General features: G+C 42.2%; 1 pseudogene across 1 annotated transcript; it reads left to right on the top strand.

Annotated features, from left to right (window-relative positions):
* On the top strand, nucleotides 1-22864 carry LOC107318446 (uncharacterized; annotated as a pseudogene). Its single transcript, XR_014934132.1, has 7 exons — nucleotides 1-576; nucleotides 1950-2274; nucleotides 18483-18548; nucleotides 20211-20488; nucleotides 21156-21218; nucleotides 21634-21746; nucleotides 21936-22864. The product of XR_014934132.1 is annotated as an uncharacterized LOC107318446 (transcript).
* The last annotated feature ends 1564 nt before the right edge of the window (nucleotides 22865-24428 follow it).

Genomic DNA, 24428 nt, shown 5'->3' with positions numbered 1-24428 from the left:
TTTACAAATCCTTCTCTTTTCACCATGCCTTGGTGCTTGTGGCCCAGGGGTATGGCAAAAGTTTTTTGTCTTTGATGGGGGAGGAAGGTTTTGATTACATCTCACTTCCAGGAAGAAAAACACTCTCCACACTATCAGGCCTTTCCCACTTATCTGTTTAAAGGGCAATAACTTCTTACAAAGACAGTTCGGGGAAATGCTTTGCCAGGGCCCTAGAGAATTAACAAAGGTCCATGAGTTTCCTGTGCAGACTGAGAAATGTTCAAAAGGAAATGTGGCTCCCTCTCCTCACCCAAGACACCAGTGACAAGTACCTAAAACTCCTTGTTGTATAAAGTAACTGCAACTGCAAAGCAGCTGCTCAGTAGAGGCTGCAAATCTGTCTGCGGTTGGAAGGAAATCTGAGTCTTCAGTACTGGAAGGCATTGGGCGTTTCTCTTCTGCTTCAAAGAGAGGAAGTTCTGAGTCCCTTGCAGCCTTGCTTCCCTGCCTCATCCTGCACCACGACAGTTCCTCTGGAGAAGCCTGCGATGCTACTCTGGCTGCTGGTCATCACCTTTGCTGCAGCCCCCAAAGGTGAGATCCCCAGTTTTCCTGGGATAAAAACAGGGAAATGGGTTTTGTGCTCTTCTCTCATGTATGGGAACTGTTGAGTCACAGCCTGAACCACTGATTGATCACTTGAGACAAGGAGTGGTTGAGCCTGAAAGCAATTCACCTGTGCAACAGGAATGGAGCATCCTAACTGTGCTACTTTACCAACTGTACACCTCACAAGGGCACATCCATAGCCCAGGGCATGTATCCTTTCAGAATTAATTTTCAAAGGATTGTGGCCACTCAGCAACCTCCTTCCCCTCTACTAGATATCATGCCCTGGTTTGATGGACAGTCTATCAGTTGTGACAAGCAGCCCTGAATGAGGAGCACAATAAGTAAAGTAGTAAGGGGCTCTGGAGACTCTGCACCTATCCTCTTGTTTGTTACTGTTGTCATGTGTCTTTGAAGAGTGAACACTCAGGTACGGCTTGTGAAGGGTAGGGAGGGATTGTATCCAAGGCTGGTGTTCTCAGTGGTCCCGGGGGTGCTAGAGGGGTTACAGACTCTTATGGTAGGCAAGAACTCGGCTCTTTTCTTCACTGTGTCCCTTGTGGGTTAATTTCCCTTCTCTCTGTTCTCAAAGCAGTGAAATTATTGCATAGAGAATAGCATTACTTCGTCCTGCGCAGCACTGATAGGAGGAGAAAGATGAGAGACCAGGAGTGAGCAGGCCCAGGTTTCCTCTGCTAGCCTCCATCTGCCAAAATCTAAATTCCGCTACTTTTGATGAATACTTGCATGGAGATAATACTCCCTTTTCAGGTGGGGGAATACTGCTGCAGTACAGAAGAGTGTTTTTTTCTGAGATTTTTCTAAGCATGAATTGCAAGAAAACAATGCCAGTAACTCTCCCAGGGAGCTGGGTAAAATTCCACTCTGTGCAACTTTGGGATTTTCTAGGGGCAAGCCATTTTCTGGAGATGCATCAAGAGCCCCGTGCTTCTTGATCCTTTGGGATTCATGTGCTACTGGCAAACCAATTCCCCAAGTGTCTATACCTGCCCCATCCCCTGAGCTCACATATGTGAATCCATATGCTGCTGGTGATGGAATATCTGGGACTCAGAGGGGCTGGGAACTCTATGCAGTCCTTCTGCCAGGACTCTAGATTAATGTTTCTGCCATGTTGATCAGGCATTGCCAGACTCTAATGATTCTCCATCCTCAACAATCCTTTGGTTCTGGAATGTCTGAGCAAACTGCTCCCAAGGGAAAACTTATGGAGTTAAAGACCTCTTTTTTTTTTTTTTTTTTTTTTTTTTTTTTTTGCACCCTGCAACTCTGAGACAGACTACTTCATGAATTTATCACAAAAAATCAAACTTCACACTTTCTCCATGTCTTTTCAGGTACCCTTTCCCAAATAGAAATGGTGATATCAGGTCCCAAGGAAGGGACAGCTTCTGGATCACTCCTCTTCACCTGTGCTGTGAAAGGAGCACCTCTGGTTAGCCCTTACTATGACTGGAACTTTGTCCGTCTGTCTCCAGGAGGGAAGTTGCAATTTCTAGGCTGGATCTATCCTTTTGGGAATAACACAGGCTATGCCCCATCCTTCCAAGATCGTGTCACCATCTCTGCAGATAAAGACAAAAACAAGGTTTACTTGCAGCTGCATGCCCTTAGAGCCACAGATAGAGCCACCTACTTCTGTGCTAGACAGCACACCATAAAGCCAATGGAGGAAGTGACAACACAAAAAGTGAGAAGACTGTTGTGGTGATAGGACTTCTCATGATGACAGCTACCTGTACAAGGTCTGTGAAACAAGGATAAGGTCTAAAAGATCTTGGAACTTCCAATCAATCCACGTGTAACTGATTTTGAAGTAAAGTTTGACATTGTAAAAGAAGTTTGAAATTAAATTTCATATATGTGTAACTCCCATAGGCATCTCAGTCCCCAGGGCTTTTATGCAGCATAGACTTTTCACCTAATTCATAAAATACTGTATCTGCACTGTCCCCACTTCTACCCTGTTGTTCCTTCAATCTCAAGAGAGTAAAAAATGTAGGCCAACACTCAACTCCCCACCTCAGGGCCACTCTCAAGGTGGGGATGTGTGGAATTGCTGTAGGGGCTGCAGCACATGATTCTTCCTGTGTGCAGCATAAATTGTCTCAAGCTGCCTGTCTACGCTTTTCCTCTGAAGAGGGACTGTACCCTTCCTATGGAGGTAGTTCACTGTCATATCTCTGGGAATGGAACAGAAAAGGTAGGTGTTTGCTTTGTTGCATGCTAGATCTGGAAATTGGGCCCGAACAGTCAGTCAGTAGCAGCCTGTTTAAAACCTCCAGCTGTGCTCATGATGTAACTATTTGTATCAGTTTTCCCTTTCTGTAGAGAGACAGGTATCAGGACAGTGCCCAGGGTCCACCTGGTACCACTGCATGAGAACTACCATAGCAGGATTGGATTTTCCTTCTAATTCTCAAATCTGTCCCACATCATTCCAGAAGATTTATCCATGGAAGAGCCGCAGATGAAATGTTTTCTGGGAACCTACTTACCCAAAACATTTCTGAAGAGACATTTATTTTCTTTGTGACACCAAGACATTGTGAGATGCAGACTTCGTCAGTCATCTGAGAATATCTACAAGACATAGTAGAATTTGATCTAAAACTGGTTTCATATACTATTGCCTATTCTTCAAAAGCCAGTTACCACTGTTACAAAGCCAAAAGCAAGGAATCTCCACAGCTACATGGCCTTACAAACACAAAGTCATTGCACAATGGAAAAGGCTGTTGGTCTCACAAGGATTTTGGAGTGAGAGGAACCTGTGAACAAGGGACTATTAAGAGAGAGGGAGGTACCACTGAGAGCATGAAGGTGATAGAGGAGAGGAGGAAGGACAGGAGAGATTTCCTTTTTTTTCCTCTGGTTCTTGTAGAGTAAGGAGAAATCTAGCAAGAGGTAAGACAACATGGTGAGAGAAAAAGAGTCACCCTGCCCTGCAGAATACATGGAGTGACGTGTGGAAAGCAAACTCCATAACCACAAAGTAGTTATAAAGCAGGTATGTTTAATGAGTGATGCACATACACCCTGGTGCAAGGGGAATAGCTCCACCTCACTTGCAAACCATTAGGAGAAAGCGTGCTACAGATATAGATTGAACTAATACATAATCAATAGTTCACAGGAATTCGGCTACATATTCATTGCATTCCTGAGACACCATTAGTATGTGGTCCCTCTCGCCTTGTGTATGCATAGTGAGTTATGAGGGTGGTTGTGGGATGATCTAAAGCCTTCTTGGTTACCTGGTGCACACACCTGGCTCATATTAAGCTGGCTGTTTACTACCACCCTCAGATCTTTTGCTGCTTTCCAGCTACTCTACCCCAAGTTTGTAGCAGTGCATAGGGTTACTGAGACTAACATGAAGGACTCAGCATTTTGTCTTGTTGAAGCTCATATGATTGGCTTCAGCCCATTTATCCTTCCTATCCAGATCCCTCTGTAGGATCTACCACAAAGGAATTTGACATTCCTTTCATCTTGGTGTAATCTGCAATTTTTCTGAGGGTGCACTCAACCCCCTTGTCCAGGTCATGATTAAACATAAGAAATAGGTCCAGTCCAAATACCCCCTGAGGAATTTCTCAACCTCACTTAATACCATCATTTTCTGGGTCCGGACATCCAGATGCTTTTCAACTCAGCATAGAGTACAGCAGTCCAAGACAAAGGCTATTTTCTCCAAGAGAATACTGTAGGAGACAGTCAAAAAAAGCTTTGCTAAAGTCTTTTTACATTTTTTCATTACATTTTTACATGAAATTTTTCATTTCAACATTACATCCCCAGTGTTTTCCTCATACAGTAGGTGAGTCACCTGGCCAGAAAAGGTGATGATATTGGCCAAGAAAGACCAGCCTTTCATGAACCTATGCTGGCTAGACCTGATCGCCTGATTGTCCCACACATGCTTTGTGATATCACTTAAGATGATCTGTACCATGACCTTCCTCAGTACTGATGTCAGGCTGACATGCTTGCAGTTCCCAAGATCCTCCATTCAACACTTGACATGCGGAATCAGACTCTATAACCAGAGATAGGTTATAAAGCAGGTTCATGTTTATTCAGTGCTGGGCACATGGGGGTCACTCCTCCTATCATGCGCACCGATAGACAGGAGCGTTAGAAAGTTATAGAGCAAGCATATACATATTCATCAAATTTCCAAGAAACCATTAACATATTCATTGTTTTTCCGGGAACTCATCTACATGCTGTCACTCCTACTGACGCATGCGCCATCCATAGTGGGGGTCTCGCTCCAGTGGTCATTGGGATGAAGTCAGAAGTCTTCCTCAGGTTGCTTTGATCCAGTTCCTCTACTCAATCAGTCAAAGCCAATTTCTTTGGCTACCTTTCCCTTATGTATATCCAACTGTATTGTCTTAACTATAGACCCAGTGTCACGGGTTAACTGAAAATCTACCTGCGTCCGTGACAGGGGGGTGAGTCCAGCCCCAAAGTGGGTCCCGCAGGGCTGCTGGCCCAAAAGGGAAGGGAAAAAGGGAAATTAGAAAAGAAAAAAAAACAGAGGCAATGATCTAAGGAGGCACACTTATTTACTAAATACTATATCGAAATACAGGATAACACAATATAATATAATACAATTGAAATTAAGGTTAACGAATCAAGCAAAATAGGAGAGAGAATGAGTCCCAAAACTGTGAGGCCTACTGTAACTCTAGGTGAAACGGCTGGAAGGCTCCCACACGCTCCCCCCTGGATGCCAGGATTCGATTAGTGCGAGTGCAGCCTGGGAGTGAGATTATATAGCGTCCTTGTCCCATGACTTATCCCTGACTGTGATGTTCTCTGGGATATGTAGTCTTCTTCTGTGAGCTACACATTTGGTAAAATTATTCATGCTTTATATGATGTTATGATGGGGAATACTGATAGCAAAATTACAAAATTATAAAACCATGACACCCAGCTGTGTTATCCCAGCTGTACTGTAACTATAGCAATGTCAACATGCCCCACTGATCCTTTTCTTCTGACATTCCCCAAAGATACTTAATCTTCATGAAAGGCCCCTATTTACCTGATTCCTACTTTCACACTCCTTGTAAATAGGCACGACATTCACAAGCCTCCACTCATCTGGGACCTCCCAGGTTAACCAGAACTGCTGATAGATGATGGGAAGTGGCTTGGCAGTCACTTCTGCCAGCTTCCTCAGTACTCTTGGGTGAACCACTTCAGGTCTCATGGACCTACATTAATGCATTTTTTATTAACATTTGCAATTCTGGCCTAATTAAGATCTGACTTGCTTTCTGCATTTCCTAGTAATATCCTTCTGCTTTTCCTGAGCTGTCTGCCCTGGTGGTGAACCTTTTTTGTTTTGTTTTGTTTTTTCCTGGAGTCTCAGGGAAAATCCTTCTTCTGCTATTCCAATCTTCTTTCCTAACAGCTCATCCTGCAGCACACACAAATGGTCTTCTCCTGCACCTTTATGATATCCTTCTTGAGGAATGTCCATCTTTCCTGGATCCTTTTGCCCTTCAGGACTGACTCCCAGGAGCCTCTCCCAAACACTATATTTAAAAGGCCAAAGTCTGCTCTCCAGAAGTTGAATGTAGCTGTCCCTCTTCCTGACTTCAAGAACACAGAAGTTTGTCATTTAGTGGTTGCTATGCCCAAGATGGCTTTCAGTAACTATAACTCCCACAAATCTTCAGCAATTTCAACAGGGCACCTTACCAGACATGACAGGAAGTTATCTCCCACATATTCCAGGAACCTCCTAGACTTTTTCCTTGCTGTTACATTGTGTTTCTGGCAAATGGCTCTCAAGTTGTAGTCCCCTTTGAGAAAAAGGGCTAGCAATTGTGTGACTTCTGCCAGCTGCTTATAGAATTCTTTGTCTGTCTATTTTTCTTGCTTGAATATCTTTCTATAACAGACTCCAACCAAGATTTCACTCTTGGCCTGCCCTTGATCCACACCCAAAAGGACTTGACTATATCACTACCAGCATTTAGCTCAACAACATCAAAATGCTCCCTAACAATGAGAGCATGTGCACGCCACTGCCCCACTTCTCCTTCCTTGCCTATCCCTCCTAAAGAGCTTTTGGCCCTCCATTGCATCAGTCTAGGCATGAGAATGATCTTACCATGTTCCAGTGACAGTGACCAAATCATACTTTTCCTGCTGCACAGTTTCTATTTCCTCCTGTTTGTTGCCCAAGTTACATGCACTGGTTTACTTGCACTTCATCTGGGCTGTCAGTCTCACCCCTGACCCTGGAATGCTGCCCCTGGTTTCACCTCTTTTGTGACTGCTTTTATCTTCTGCCTCCTTCAGATCTAGTTTAAAGACCTGTCAATGAGTCCCACCAACTCCTGGCCTAGAATTCTTTTTCCCATTTGAGAAAGGTGAACCCCACCTGCTGTCAGTAGGCCTGGTGCTGTATGAAACACCCCATGACAGAAAAACAAAATTCTACTGATTGAGCTAGCCTGTTAGCCATGAATTTATCAGGTGGATTTTCCTGTTCCTTACTAGAATAGTCCTGATATGTAAGACAAAATTAAACTGACAGACAATGTGTTTGGATACAGCTGGTCTCTGGCGTAAATACCCTACTTTAAAGCACTAGAAGTTTATTAAAAACATGTCAAGAATCTATTTCTTTGAGTGAAAAGGGTTCTCACAATTTCAAAAACTCAGGACAACGTTTCATTGCAAGAAGCATATCTACCATAAAAGGAATACTGACATTGTTATTTTAATTTATAGCAATTGCTCTGTGGTTTGACTATCCAGGAACAAAAGAACAGGAAGAGAAAATACAGCATTCAAAAGACATCAAACGGGATGTCAGCTGGTACTGAAATGAAACCCAAGGATTTTGTATTATTGTTCATTACTGTGTGGTCTAGGTATCATAGTGATTGAAGGGAACTGAACCACCAAACACAAAGTGACTTCCTGAAGAGACCGATTATGTAACATATTCCACTTCACAGTCCTGAAGAACAAATCTGACTCATTAAAGGCAGTGGGACAAGCAGCACCTATCTTAACCACCTATCTGCAAGAAAGAGGATGGGCTATAAATCCTCAGAAGGTGCAAGGTCCAGGCCTGTCAGTGAAATTCTTGGGGCTAGTTTGGTCAGGGAAAACCAGTGCTGTAATATTTAAGGTTCAGGCATTTCCAGTCCCTGTGACACCAAAGCAGCCACAGAAATTTTTAGGCATTCTGGGGTTCTAGCGCTCCTTTATACTTCATTTAGAGCAACTGCTAAGATCACTATACAGACTCACAAAAAAGGGGCAACTATGGGATTGGGGGAAAACAGAACAGGATGCTTTCCAACAGGCAAAACTAACAGTGAAACAAGCCTAGGAACTGGGTATGTTTAATTCCTGGGCAGATCCCAGGATTTGTGGGTTCTCCCTATTATCAGCTAGTTGAAAAGTGGGGTCCCCTGTGGGTTATGGGGAACTTTTCCCTATTCCACATGACAGAATATTTTGAGGGTTAAATAAGGATGTTTTGATTACAGAAAAATGGCAGTTAGCTGCCTCTACAGTGACCTGGCCACTATTAAATGCATTAAATCAGGCAGAAATCAGAGCTGACAAATTGGAAAATGAAAATCAATAATTAAAAGACCATATTGAAAAGTTCGAACAAGAACTTCGCATATTAACGGAGAAAAGACCACCCTTATGTTTCCCAATGGCCCAGGTCTGCAATATTTCAATGGACAACAGCCATATCTCTGAAACAACAGACCTGGTTGAACAAGAAAATAAAATCACTAAAACCAATTTAGAAGAGCCTCTTATGATGGATTCCCTGGAACTCTGTCCTATCATAACCCAGAAAAAAACCAAAAAAATTCAAGATAGACCAGCAGGGGTGTCTCCTGATCAATATCCTCCTGCCCAAACACATTTTCATGTCACTGCCCTACCAAGCACAACAACAATGGATCTGGTACAACAGTTTTGACAGAAACCTAGAGAGCATGTACCAACCTGGCTGTTGTGCTTATGAGATTCGGGGGTGGAACGTGTTACGGTTAGTGAACCTGAAATATCTAAGTTAGCTACTGTAACTGTTCACCCAGTCCTTAGGCAAAGATGATACGCTGGTACCCAGTTTCCAGATGAAAAATGTTCTATTTTAGATTGGTTAATGGCAGCATGCCGTATGGTTTGGTTGAACAAAGCAGACATACCATTACATGCATGGTTGTGGTCCTCCATGGATGACCTTCAAAATTATATTCAGGAACTGGGTATAAGGGAGGCTATCTATGAAGATACCTTTGATAACCCTGATATAGTAAAATTCTTCACAGGAATGAGGAACCTGATTTTATAGTAGGTCCCTTCCCACATGTATGGCACCCTGGTTTCAATATTAAATTCTTTAGTGGCATCAGAGGCAGTGGTCAGCAGGTGGCTCAATTAGTAGCCGACCTGGGAGAAACATGAATAGTGAAAAGGGACGCCATAGTAGATGAAAAGGGAACACTGCTACAGAAAGGGAAAGGGGGCCTCACTAAGGCAAAGGGTAGTTACAGATAGATAGCTTATGTTAAGGGGGAGCAGAGAGAGTTTGAGAAAACAAGGGGATGAAGGCCATGAAGATAAGGGTGGAACAGCCCCAGAACAGTGTGGTGATTAGATGTCCACAGAGCAAGCCAGAACCAGTTTGGGGGGTGCCCCTCCGGAAGGGTCGAAAGTTTACAGCGAGGAAGATGATGAGCCTTTGCGAGGAAGACGATGAGCCTTCATCCCACGACCACCCCCACAACTCACTACGCATGCGCAAGGGGGGAGGGACTGCGTGCTAACGGGGTCTCAGTAATGCAATGAATATGTATCCAAATTCCTGCAAACTATTGATTATGTATTAGTTCAGCCTATATCTGTTGCACACTTTCTCCTAACAGTGTGCAAGTGAGGTGGAGCTATCCCCCTTGCACCAGCGTGTATGCGCATCACTCATTAAACATACCTCCTTTATAACTACTTTGTGGTTATGGAGTTTGATTCCGCAAGTCAAACAGAGCACTTGTGGAATAAAATTTGAATGTTAGAAGAAGCTGAAGTTCTGTCGGCAATTAAAACTGGGAGACCAGCTCCATGAGCCCCTCAATTGAGACCCATAAGGATGTCCCGAAAGCAAATGTTTAATGATCTTATTAGGCTGGTGTTTGATGTGCGTATATTGATCGACAGCCCAACCACATCCTCCTTCAGCTGAAGGATAATAAAAAATTCCCATATTACCCTAAGAAACCAAGGGTAAGAGTTACAGAAAGAAGGCCAACAATAAAATGGAATTTAGAGGAGTTTATTGTTCCCAGCAGAAAGAAGAAGCCACCTCAGTCGTCTCGGTCCATAATGCCTGAGCCACCAGAAGCAAAAGATTTGGCCTTAGCTGTCATGGTTTTGTAATTTTTGTTATTGGTATTCCACATCATAACATCATGTGGAGCACAGAGAAGAACTACACTTCCCAGAGAACCTCACAGTTGGAGAGGGAAATACTTCACAAAAGTGACACTCGCTCTCTCACTCACTGCCTGGTAGCAGGTGTGGGTGTGCTTCCAAGCCATGGCGCCTTCAATTTCAAAGTAGGCTTCTTGGTCTTCAGAAACATCTCTCTCTTTCTCATTTTACTTGATTTATTAGCCTCAGTTTCAATTACATTGCATTATATTGTAGTATCTTGTATTCCGATATCATAGTTAGTAAAATAAGTTTTCGTCCTTAGATCGTTGCTGCTTCTCTGTTTGTTTCCTTGAGCCCAACTCCCATCTCCCTACCCCCCCTTTCCCTTTTTCCCTTCCCATCTGTCAGGGGCTGGGGGGCCCACAGGCCTACTGCTCCTCCTGTTATGGACATAGATTGATCTAGATAACTCCATGACACTTAGCCCAGTGCATGGCCTGACAAGGGATGTCAGTTCCTCTAGGGTCTCCAGATGGGACCAGAGGCCCTATGTAGAATTAACATTATTCTGGTCCTGGAAAAATGTCCAGAGGGTTATGGCCCTAGTTGATACAGGGGCAGAAACATTGATAATTTACAGAGATCTGACTAGATTTAATGGTGATAGAGTGATGATGGGAGGTTTTGGGGGACAGACCATTCCAGTAACCCAAACTTGGTTGAAACTGGGGGTTGGGTGCCTCTCACCCTGGGAATATAAGGTGTCTATTTCCCTGGTGCAAGAATATATTCTGGGCATAGATATCCTATGGGGTCTGGCTCTCCAGACAACTGTGGGTGAGTTCAAGCTCCAACAAAGGTGCATTAGTGTCTGGGTGGTGCAGATAATATTGAGAGGCCATGCAAAACATGAGCCTATTATTTTCTGCCGAAATTGTGCCGGATTACTAATATAAGATCACAGAATCACAGTGAAATAGAAGTTGAAGTAGCATCAAGTTTTGCTTGCTTTCTTAATTTACAGAAGGTTCACCAGTTGTGAGTACAGGTAAGTTCCTTCCAATGACATTAGGCAAACTCTTGGTATAGATATATACTATTGGAGGATAGTATAGACTCCTGGGTGGGCAAGATGAAATATCAAGAACAATGCAGGAACTGGAAAAAGTAGGTATTATAAGACATGCACATAGCCTATATAATTCCCCCATATGGCCAGTGCAGAAGTCGGATGGAACATGGAGAATGACGGTTGATTACAGAGAATTAAATAGGGTCATGCAGCCATACCTAATATTGCCTCCCTAATGGACACATTAAGTAGAGAGATTAAAACATACCATTGTGTTTTAGATTTGGCAAATTCTTCAGTATTCTGGCTGCTGAAGAATTGCAAGATCAGTTTGCATTCACATGGGGAGGCAGGCAGTGGACCTTTCAGGTCCTGCCGCAAGGGTACGTGCATTCACTGACATACTGTCACAACCTAGTGGTGCGTGACCTGGCTAAATGGGAGAAACCTGATGATGTCAACTTGTATCACTATGTTGATGATCTCCTGTTAACATCCAACTCATTGGAGGCACTAGGACAAGCAGCAGTTAACCACTTATCTGCAGGAAAGAGGATGGGCTATAAATCTTCATAAGGTGCAAGGCACAGGCCTGTCTGTGAAATTCCTGGGGGTAGTTTGGTTAGGAAAAAGCAAAGTACTACCCAGTGCTGTAATAGATAAGGTTCAGGCATTTCCAGTCCCTATGACACCAAAGCAGCTTCTTTAGGTATGCTGGGGCACTGGTGCTCCTTTATACTTCATTTAGCGCAGCTGCTGAGGCCACTCTACAGACTCATGAAGAAGGGGGAGCTACGGGATTGGGGGAAAACGGAACAGGATGCTTTCCAACAGGCAAAATTGGCAGTTAAACAAGCTCAGGCATTAGGTAAATTTAATCCTACCCTCCCAGCTGAACTGGATGTTCATGTTACTCAGGACAGCTTTCGCTGGGGCCTGTGGGAACTCCAGTGTTCTGCTTGGACCCGTATTGGATTCTGGTCTCAGGTTTGTCACAGAGCAGAAGAAAGATACAGTATGACTGAAAAACAGTTATTGGCTGCCTATTCAGCATTACAAGTGCTAGAGCCAATAACCCAAACAGCTGAAATTTTAATTAAAACTACTCTGCTGATTCAGGGGTGAGTAAGAGATCTGACTCACCTTCCTAAGACAGGGGTGACCCAAGCACAAACGGTGGCACGATGGGTCACCTATCTAAGCCAGAGGAGTAGTCTGTCTTCATCACTGCTGAAAGAATTACAGAAGATCCTGAGCCCAGTGACGTACTATAGTGATGCACCAAAAGAAACATTGGTCACTCCACCAGAGAAGAGTCCCATTCAGGAAGGAAAATATCCTATTCCTGAAGATGCATGGTACACAGATGAATCCAGTAAGGGCAACCTGAGCAAGTGGAGAGCAATAGCATATCACCCCTCTGCTGAGACTATTTGGCTTGATGAGGGGGAGAGTCAGCGCAGCCAATGGGCAGCATTGTGAGGCCTGTGGATGGCTACAACTAAGGAACCTGGTGATGGCATTCTGAATATCTATACAGATAGTTGGGCTGTGTACTGAGGGCTCACTCCTTCGATTGCACAGTGGGCCACCCAGGAATGGATTATGCACACCCAACCAAGACATGTGGTTAGACATATGGAATGCAGTTAAACACAGGACAGTACATGTCTATCATGTCTCTGGTCACCAACCCCTACAGTCACCGGGAAATGACAAAGCCGAAACACTGGCCCGAGTTCGATGGATTGAGAATTCAGTTTGAGAACATTGCCTGTTTGTTACACCAGGAAACTATGGCATGCTGGACAAAAGATAATGTGGGCAGCTGCTAAGGCATAGGGGTTGCTTGTGCAACTATCTGACATCACCCAGTCATGCCAAGACTGCAACGCTTGCTCTAAGATGAGACTGAGATAATTGCCTGAAACAACAGCCCACATTGCTAGAGGACACAATCCTCTCCAGCAATGGCAGGTTGATTACATCGAGCCCATTGCTTGGTCTGAGGGGCAAGATATGCCCTGAACTGTGTTGATACTGTAAGTGAGCTACTGCAGGTCTATCCAGTGCCAAAAGCAAATCAGGCACTTACTAAACTGATGTCTGCCTACAGGACACCTCAAGTTATCGAGAGCAACCAAAGATCTCATTTTACTGGTGCAACAATATAGTGCTGGGCAGAAGAAAACAACATCGTATGGCAGATCCACCTGCCATATAATCCAACAGGGGCAGGACAGATTGTAAGATATAATGGTATGTGAGACAAAACTGTTTTTCTTTTTTGTCTCAAAGCTTGCTTCATGAGGCCTTTCTGGTGATAAGACTCTAACTGACAACTGCTAATTATCCATAGAGGTGAATGGTGGGTGACACTATGCCACAGTACCTTTGCTTATGATTATAAAGATAAGCAGAAGCAGGACAAGCAGTCTTTTTCAGGGGTGCCGCTTGAAGTAGCTGACCACTGCAAAAGGCGATAATGTTTGCTCACAGCAACGGAGGCACCACTCCCTGCTCATTTATCTGTTGGGCCATGAATGTCACACTAAACTGAGAGAAAAGAAGAAGGAAAAAAAAACCAAACAAACGCAGAAATGGAGGATAAAAGGCCCTTACTAAACTAGGGACTTTGGAGACAAACTTCCAAAGACACCTTTGACGAAGAATTCCCTGAGGGGAAAACCTCTTCGGAAGAACCTCCTGAGGTTCTTGCTGTACTGGCTTTCTTCCCCCATGGTGATCAGATGAATTCCTGAGACCGACGGACCTGCTGTGAACCTCGCTGGACCCACCGTGGTGACTATCTCTTTTGCTCTCTACAGACACTCCTTGCTTATATTTCCTACCTTTCCTATCACCCATCTTCCCTTCCCCATCTCCCTAAATGGCTAGGACTTGTAAAAACTGGTTGGACCAACATTTGAACCATTGTTTCTTAATCTAACACCAATTATACATATATTAAAGAACCTTGCCTCCCTCTTATAAACCAGAGCAAGACACCAGGGCATGCCCCGCTACAAGCTGAAGTGTTGACCCAGGATAGAAATACGGCCTGTATCTTGCCCTGGAGAGCAGACCTTCCCCTCCTAGTACCTTTGAAACATCTGTATTACTCCCCCTGAGTATTTGAGCTTCCAGGGCCACTGGAAGGAACAAGATACCTGATGATGATCCACATGGGACTGATGAAACATAGATGGATGTGCACCTCATGATTGCTTGTCTCCAGTACTTGTCTCCAGAACTTGTTAAGCACTGGCCCACAGAAGACTGTAAACCTTCACCAATCATTTCTCGAATTGTGTCAGCATACATTATGATGGGAAATTGTATAAGTGCTGCAATGTGTTGGATCTTTGTAATAAGGGAAAGCTCACCTAATCATTGGTTCATGCTGTGAAGGGGTTGATTGTATGGGAAACTGCTGATCACAGCCTGAACCTCTGATTAACCACCCCAGGCAAGCAATGAGTCAGCTGCAGGAGCACAGGTGAAGGTAATTCAGCTGTGAATTGAGCTGTGCTCCTGGAAAGGGTGGAGCTCAGCTCCACCTCTCCTAGATCTCATTTAAGGGCTGACCACCACTAAGGTAGGATCCCTTTCTGGAGATTGCTCCTGTGTGGGGTTTTGCAGCAAGCCTCAGCATTGGTGAGCATTTATCATTTATTCTCTCTCTATTCCATAGCCTCTGTTTATCCATCAACATTATAATTGTTCAGTTGTAACCATACATTCATTTCTTCTTGAACATGGGATTATTAGGTCCAAGGCTGGGTTTCCTACTAAGTTAGTTACTGTGTCTGAATTGTTGCCATTAGAGAGAAGAGCCTGGAGCTTGACTAGCCAGATACTTCTAGAACTACTGTGGCATTTCTGTAGGCCCAGCACCCCTGTCTGGATGCCAGTCCTGCCTTGCAGCACACACAAATGTAAGAGAGTCTGAGAATACAGAGAGAGTTAAGAGAAGATTTGGTGAGAAAAGACTATAGCAGAGACTGTAGTGTTTAGCCATAGTACCTAGTCAGACAGAGCATATCGGCTGGTGTTATTTTATGCATGCATATTTTTCTTCTTTTTTTTTTTTACTTTAAATCCTGCTTCCCCTTGTGCATCCCCACAGCTTTGCAGAACTCTGCAGCATCATTACCCTCTCAGTCCAGAGCTGACCTGGTTCAGCCCATCAGTTGCAAGTCCAGGTTAATCTTTCTGGAAGTGATACCTGTATTATGACAAATTGTCGATTAATGTAGCTGAGAGGTAGATATCATTGTCTCCATTTTTTATTTTTACAGATTGTGTTTGGCTCATCACTAACTTTAAGCTGGTATTTGGACTCATGATGTCCATTTAGGAATCTTCTCATGGAAATGCTTATGTATATCCCTACAGGGATGGCACCCTGTAGGGATTAGCCTACATTAGCACATTAGCCAAGCAAGTAAACAACTGTGGAAGAGATATTCAGTATCTAAGGGAATTAAACGTCATGGAGGTGATGTATAATACTGACATTAGCAACAGTCAATTATCCCAAAATCCAGATAGTCACATGGATTGCATGCTCTTTACACTGAAGTTAGTAACAAGTTTGTTATTGTCATAGGACAACTCACTGTCAGTAAAGACTTGGAAAGAGTTAGAGGAGTAAACAGTGGGTAAATTGCCTGAACAACTCTGGCGATGTGAAAAGAGTCTCTTCTCTAAGGGCCTGTGTCATGGCTGTGGAGAAACTAGTTTAGCTGATTGAAGAGGAAGAGGTTTTCATCTACACCTGTACAAATCAGTACCTCAGATAAGAAAATTAAGCATTCCTCTGTTCAAGACAAAGACTGTTGCAGGTACACCACTATGTGCCATCCTGTGGTTTTACCTGGGTGATCATGGAGCATGGTGGAAAAATCCACCTCTATCCTAGAGGCATGGGTTGTGAGATGCAAGGGAAAACAATCACAATCTCCTGTAGAAAAATGGCAGCTCCAGTTTCCAGTGGGCAGTTCCCCAGACAGAGTAGGTGATCTTATTTCTGAGTTTGATAACGAACTTTTTTGTTCACACAATTAAAAATGAGTAATGAATATGATAGCCCAGGCTAGCAGGGCCCTGCTCAGCCGGATGGATAAATGGATATATAGGATTGTGTGGATTTGATGGCCTGACACTTTAATGTCCTGAATTTATATACGGCCAGACCTGTCTGTATTTCTGGAGTGATAAAGGGATCCCAAGAGCATTGTTCCCAACTGTGTTGCTGCCTTTGTGGTGAAGGTACCCTGTTGTGACTGGATCACAGGCTCTATGCATCCCTCATATAGATCATCTCAGGACAGCATGTTTCCAGGGCACAAAAGTGTACTGGTGAGTTTTTGGTATTGCTGCCTTGGAGGTAGAATGCATCAAGTAGTTGTCTACCTTGCCCAGTCTCTCAAAGATACCTTCTATTGTGGGACTGCTAAGAGAAGAAAAGTGGGTGCAGGATGCTAACATGATGGTGCACTGGGGCAATATTGCACCATCAGGTACACCCCTGATTCCCTCACAAGCTGATTTGTCAACTGGAGGACAAAGGACTTATCAGCAAGAATTTCTTCACTCTTTAATAGTTAGTTCCATATGACCACTAAGTTGGTAGAGATGGTGGGGAGCAAAGTGAAAAACTATGGTGCCTAGTTACCTGCTGGGGGATCTTTTATTACAGGATTGTGACCTTCAGTCATCTGACATTATCTGATGCAAAAGTGTCAGTCATGTCTCTCCAGCATTGCTCGTCTGTGAATACAGACCATTATTTAATGAATAGCCTATCTAAATTTCAGGGGAGGACACTGCCTAGACCATTCATGAGCAACTGAGTGGGTGAACACAGCTGTTGATCACTTGTGAACAGTTCATTGATATCTTTAAAAGCCACCATGCAATAAATCACTGATTTCTTTATTTTAAACAGATTGGTTATACATTACATAAGTATTCTTCTGTTTTATTGTTTTAAGCCATATGTGGGGAAGGGAGAATCTCACCATGCCTACACATTGAGGAATGTACATACATGAAGTTCATCTTTCTCTGAACACAACACTTCAGAGGCAGGTGGTACTAAGTATGCAGAATCTGACTGTCATGCAGAATTTGATCAATTTGTTTTGTACCATCTGCGGCGAAATAGTTATTTAATAGCTCCTCCCATAGCACAATATAACTCTGTGGGAATACATAAAGAACTGTACGGAGCAGCAGCTGTGGAATAAGATAAACAGCATGAGAAACAAGGACACCTCTAGAAGAAGAAAAAACAGCTCACGGCTCTGATTGGACAAGTGCCTGCATGAACAGTTGAAGTGTTTGTGGAATGTTCTGTTGACATGCAGGGGCAAATGGGAAAGCCAGGAAAAGAAAACCTGTGAAGGTATATATGTGATGTGAGAACTTGTAATAAACGATTTGGATCATTCACATCTGAGTACATGCATCAGACACAGCATAAGTCTACCAAATAAAAAACTGCTAGCAAATGCATTGCTTCCTAATATACTAGATCACCTTGGGCCATCCAGAAAGCTAACTTTTCTAAAAGCACAGAATGAGAATATTCCTCTTCTTTGTTGCCAAAAACAAATATAAATAAGTAAATAAATACTCCAAGGTGAGAATACAAACAAACACCAAACCCTGTATAGTTTTGCTAATTGTTGTAGAGTCATCCTTACCCACCTTTTGGTTTTTCACTAAGCTAAAATCTGTGAGTGTTCCCAGGGACACGTTATCAGCCTGCATGTCCCAATCAGCTTCAAATCCCCTCTTCTAACTCTGCTACAGGTTATTTCTTTTTGTGGTATGTGTGATACAAGGTACCCCATGTGGTGCATGACTATCTGTCTCATCGTAATTGCTGTGAAGTAAAAGGGAAGGAAGAGGCACTTTTTGTAAACAAGTATTTCAGTGTGTGGAGAACTTGGTGTAGCACAGTGGTGCAAACACTCTAGAACTCAATGCAAAAACCTGAGACTGCAAAAATAAGCAAACATCTTGAAGAAAGAAGGAATTGAAAGTATTGAAGGAGAAAACTGCACAGTTCTTGTGGGTTTTTTTGTTGTTGTTGTTTTGTTTTGTTTTGTTGAATTATACTGCTTCTCGAGCAAGGAGAAGAGAAAAGATGGCTTTAAAAGATTTGGCTTGCAACGAGTTGTTTGAAATCATGCTACTACAAAAACACTGTCTTCTTCCCTCATCGATTTGTAGAGTTTTCATGGTGTTCCATTCGCAGATCCTTTGGAGTGTCTATAATTTCTTTCTCTGATTTTATACACCTTAGACATGTGGCAAGAAAAGTGTTTTTTTGACTGTGCAGAAATACTGTGGCAACAGACAAGATCGTATTTGGAAGTGGGATCACTTTCTCAGTTGAACCAAGTAAGTTCTGCTTGTTTTTGCTACTAATTCTTCATTTTGGGGTGGACAGAATGGGTAGTGGGATACTGCGGTTTGAGTTTTCTGCCTTTCAGGATCAGAACACGTACTTTCCAACCAGGTGTCTTGGTCCTGACTTCAACCTGACAAATATTTTCTGGAGCAACAATGTTGGTTTCTTAGCTCTGTGAACAAGCATTGCTCCACAGATCTCCAACCCCAGCACTCCTCCTTGCCCTTTAGTGGCTGTACTACTCAATTTAACACTGTATTAATTATACCCTGGGGGGAGGGGTTGTTCTGTCCTAGCTTTAGTATGAGGTGAAAGTTGTTTTCTTTCATTTGTGCAGAGCCAAGGTGTATGGAAAGGAGAAGAGAAATGTTAAGTGCTTCAGCAGAAAAGAGGTCCTATGGAAAGATAGGACACAACATTTATAGCAATAAATGATTGAAATGTGAGAAAGCACTGCATGTTTGGAAATGCCACTCTACAAAAGGTAGTCTTTGTAAGGATATTCCTCTTCCCCAGCTTTTGTGTAGAACTTAGAGCAATAGATAAGTGTATTGAGTTAATTTATATTGCTCTAAAACACTCATTTACCTACCATCACCCTCCACTTGCCTTCTGCCCTACCCTGATTCACATACATTGTTTCAATGGTTTCCATGGTTTCCAGGCACTGAAACAACTGCCCAATGGCAAGCAGAGACCTGGTCTCTAGCACCTCCATGACTGGAGGACCCACAACTCTCTGGGCAGCTGTGTCAAAAAGATTTCTAACATCTAAACTGAATTTCCCCTCTACTAGTTTAAACTACTAATAATAAGCCATTTCCCCTTGTCCTATCACTTTCAGACTGTGTAAAAAGTTGGTCCTCCTCCTGCTTATAGGCTCCTGTCAAGCCCTGGAAGGCCACAGCAAGGTATCCTGGCAGCCTTCTCTTCTCTAGGATGAGCACTCCCAGCTCAGCCCATCTCCATAGTAGAAGTGCTGCAACCCTCAGAGCTTAAACATTTGAGATGTCAGGGAACAGTGGGTTAGCTGATCTTTAATGGATGAGAGCTAAGAATGACAGCATAGCCAGAAGGACTTGTTATGCTGCTGAATGAGTAGGTTAGGCTTGGGTGCCCAAGGAAGGAATTCAGGTCAGTTCTCAAGTCAAGGCCCAGATCAACAGGGTCCATAGAAACACAGGATTATAGAATCACAGAACTGCTTGTGTTGGTAGAGACCTTAAAAATTATCTATTTCCAACGACCATGTCAGAAAATGGACAGCTCCCACTGAATCAGGTTGCTGAGCCCCATTCAACTTGGTTGTGAACAACCCTCAGCATGGGGCATCCACATCTTCTCAGGGCAACCTGTTCCAGTACTTTACCATTCTTATAATGAAAATTTTCTTCGTAATATCTAAGCTAAATTTACAGAGTTTATTTTTTTACTTTTAAGCCATTATTCCTTAGCCTATCACTACACTTCTGGATCTAGAGTCCCTCTCCAGCTTTCCTGTAGGTCCCCTGTAAGTACTGGCAGGCTGCTATTTATGTCTTCTCAGGTGTTTCTCTTCTAGAATAACCTCAACTCGCTCAGCCTCTCTGGGTTCTCATGGGAGAATTGCTCCTGCCTCCTGATCATATCACAGAATTTGGTTTCTTTTTCAGAAAGACAAAAAGATTCTACACCAGAAGTCATTGCACTTAAATCAAAGGAGTGCAAACAGTATGCCAGTGTTTTGAATGTGGCTTGTTTGGCAAGAACATTCTACAAGAACATTAGTCTTGATGGGCCCAAGGGTGACATTGTGTATGATCTGAAGGAACCTATTCTCACATCTGAGGGGATGTACAGTACCTTGAAAGTAGTCGGCGTAAAACGAGATACAGAAGGGACCTGCAAAGCTGTGCACAAGGGGAATAAGACTGTAGCAAGCACAGTCCTGCCTGGTAAAAACACAAACTGATTCTGTTAGACGGCTCTTCCAATATACTTTTTGTTTTCTGAGCACTTAGCAGCCACAATTTAGGTACAGTCAGAAAGATTTTTTAGGTGCTTAGTCATGTGGAAACTAGGTATTGAGAAGAACCCAGTGTAGATTATCTTAATTCAGCTATATAAGAATTTAGAGTTTTCTTCTCAAAACACAAAAAGGAAAAGCAGCCAACCACACAACAACAGTAACATCAAGAAACACCAAGCAGAAGCTAAAACCAAAACCATTAATTTTTGGCTGCCTACTTTTATCTAAGGCAGAAGAGTTCAAGTCATGAGTATATGTATAACAGTAGAAAGTCTGAAATAATTTATGAAAATAAAAATAAGAAGTTTGATTTTTTTTTTTTCTAAATCTTTTGTTTATTTTTTATTTTTCTTATGGTAAAGTGCATTCCAAAAAGGAGATAAAATTCTTAGTGGAAAAATCCTGGTGGATTTTTCTAGCAATCACTTGTAAACAGCTAGTATTTATCTTCATAATAATTTCAGAATTAGTGACCTGCCTTTCATCTGATAGTCTAATTTTACTGTTGGGAAACGGGGTATAGGTGTGCTTTATGTAATTCTTGTTTCATCTAGTTTACAAACAGTTTATAGTGTCTCTCAATCATTCAACAGAAGAGAAAGATGAAGAACTGGCATCAGAGAATGCTTGCAACTTTACAGATGCCTCTAAAAAAGGTTAGTTACCTCAAACAGTAATATTGTCAATGCGCTTTACTGGGGATTCAGTAGCATCACATGGAAACAGTACAGAAATGTCTGAATTGTAGATACTGGTTAAGCAGTAAGTTTCACTTGTGGATTCCATAAAAAGGCATGAAGAAAATGCTTTTTCTGATGCAAAAATGTCAGATTACGGAGTAAAAACATGCCATTTCAAATTAACAGGTTAAATAGATGACAATGTTCAGTGAGAGAAATAAAAAATGGGTACTAAACTCTTCACCAGAACTGCATCTCCTCCTCCTATGAATACATTTCTTTGCCATCTTTCCCTATGTTCATGTTTCCCTCTTTCATCTATGATGTGTGAATTTTCATTTATTATGGTAATAAGACCGCAATCTCTTCCATCTTTTTCTTTTTCTTTAAGATGTCAAAATGGAGAAAATGAATATGCTGTTCATGGTTGTTTTGGGTTTGAGGGTCCTGCTGGCAAAATGCATCGCCTTCAACACACTCATGAGTATCTGTCCATTCATATTCTGAGGTAGGAAATACATCATTCAGCCCTTGGGAGCATAGGAGTCAAGTGAAGGAAGTGTAGACCAGTTGGCTTTGCATCCTTCTATAAACCCACCACGAGTGATATCAGCTCTGTTTTTTCATCTTCCAGTGATTTATTCAATATTTCCATTGACTAATTAATTGGCTGCTCATCAAACAGCTTTATAGGTCAGGCTAGCCCAGAGAAAGTCTGGAGAAAAGTCCAGATCAGCATGGACTGTAAGAGAGTAATCCCCAAACACAGCAAATGTGAAATCAGGAAGGAAAACTATGGAGGGAGAATTTTGAAGAATAAGTATCCAAAATGACCAAAAAGATTATCCAGTCCAAGTCCATTCCAAATTAACAAATCTCATTAAACAAATGTTTCTCTTTCAGGTATTAGGTAAGTGAGCCAGCAGTGGGCTGAAGAAGAAGAGAATATATAGCAGTATAATTTAAATTCTATGGCTCAACTTTGCTGACAATAAGCATTTAAAAAAAAAGAAAACAAAGAAGCCACCCCCCATTCCCTGTTCCTGTAGATATGTCCCATCACTTCATGATGGTGCTCTTTAGTTAACATCATCTGAAAGCTATCTTAAACTGTTAATACTGTTTAACTCTTGCCTTTTTCAGTTTTATTAATTGTTAAAATAACAATTTGTTATTTCTTATTTCCTTACAAAATTTCCTTCATCCTTATGCTAAGCAGGAATACTTACATCTCTAACTTTAGCCAAACATCCTAGTTTTGAAAGTGTTAAAACTGAGCTTATTTACTTACTATGCTTTAAAAATAACATCTCTCTTGTCATATTGCATTACTGTCTACAGAAGCAATGTCATACTGCTTAGGGATCCCTAAACATAAAGGAAATATTGTATGGTCTTTTTTATTGTATTGTCTTTTTAAAAAACTTAACAAGTGGTAATTTTCTAGTGTATGTAAACTCTGTTGATCTCTGCTAGATCTGAAGGAACTGACTGTAGTCAGATTTATAGTAGGACTTCCATTTGTTTCTATTCTTCAGAACATTTTACTCTTTGTTAAGTATGTGGACCCTGAATTTTAGGTTTCCTTAATTAAGGTCAAAATAAAGTTTTATTACGTTGAAGTGTTGTATGGTTTCCACAATGTTTTTACTATTGAAATCAGGTGGAAATTGATATTTAGTTGATAATATTTAGTTGATATATAGTTGATATTCAGCTGTTCTTTCCAGTGACCACTGAGAATTAGAAAATCATCTATCATGAGATACCTTAGATTTATCTTTTTTTTTAATTTTTTTTTTTTAATTTTTTAATTTTTTTTAACACAGATAGCAACTGCTTGCAACATCTCAGACTATTCAGGAGGAGTAAGAAATCTGACTCTACTGGGTTTAAATTAATTTTAATTATTCATGCCTCTTTCAAATTCCACAGCTCAAAATTATGAACTGTAATAAAAAAGAGAGATTAGTTAAGACAGGAGTCAATATGACAATAAGAAATGAAAGTACAGACATCAGAACATGCAAAAACAGGATACCAATTTTCCACTCACCGATGCTGGGAAGGGGCCAACAGGAAATACTGCGGATTGGTTTGACAGATAAACTAGCAGTAAAAAAAAAAAACAACACAAACCCACAACACAACAGAGGCATCCCTCTATTGCCTTTTCTCTCAAGCTTCAAGTTTTTGCCTGTTTGAAGGAGGATACTGTGGTTAAAATGTATGACTGCATCACATTATTCAAGAAAAAAAAAATCCTCTTTCTTTTAAAAACATCTTAACCACTTCCTGAGGGGGAAGGATATGCAATGTTTTTCAGATGACAACTATCTGTTTTCAAAACTGCTGGCTTCAAAACAGCCCCAGAAAGTAATCATGGCAAAATCTGTATAACTAACCTTGCTAAGATTTTCCTTCAAACCCTCAGTCTTGCACAGGATGTGACCTTTCTATAGTGTCTTTATGTCCAGCAGAGCTGTGGGTTAGGTCCCAGAAGCATGCAGTGAAGTGTGGAGAACCACAGTTGTCCTGACTGTTTCCTATGCATCTCAAGGACCAGAAGGATATGTGGAGCCAGCTAGACTATGAATGTACCTCAAAACAATCTCCCTACCAGCCCACTTAAGCAGGACATACCTCCCTTTTGCAATTTTAGTGCAATCTTAGTGACTCAGTCACTCAATATCATTAGGATAGACTGCTTTTACAGCACCTAATTTCTACTTCATTTCTTCCTTTCCTCTTTGGCTGGTGAGCAAGTAAGGTAGAGCCCAGCACCCCAGCCTCCTTCTCTCCCCAGACATGGTGCTTTCCTCAGCAGTTCTTTAGCATCCACCTACTAGTGGGATAGCTGCTCGATCAGAATGAACCGTGTGGCATAGACAGTGATGAAGCAGTGAGCTGCCCTGCAGCATCCCTGTGAGCAGTGATCCTTTTTGCTTCTGTGGCTATTCTCACCTAATCCTGTTCTCAGTTCAAAAAAAAGACAGAGATTTTGGAAAGGGTCCAGAGGAGGGCCACAAAGATGATCAGGGGGCTGGAGCACCTCCACTATGAGGACAGGCTGAGGGAGTTGGGTTTGTTCAGCCTGGAGAAGAGAAGGTTGCAGGGTGACCTCATTGCAGCCTTTCAATACCTGAAGGGAACTTACACCCAGGAGGGGAGTAAACTCTTTGAAAG

Source organism: Coturnix japonica, chromosome 14 (assembly GCF_054131305.1).
Source record: "Coturnix japonica strain WE chromosome 14, WE-NBRP24, whole genome shotgun sequence".
In the NCBI taxonomy this organism is placed as follows: Eukaryota; Metazoa; Chordata; class Aves; order Galliformes; family Phasianidae; genus Coturnix; species Coturnix japonica.
Note: the sequence above shows the minus strand (reverse complement) of the source record. Positions and strands in the feature narration are given on the sequence as shown.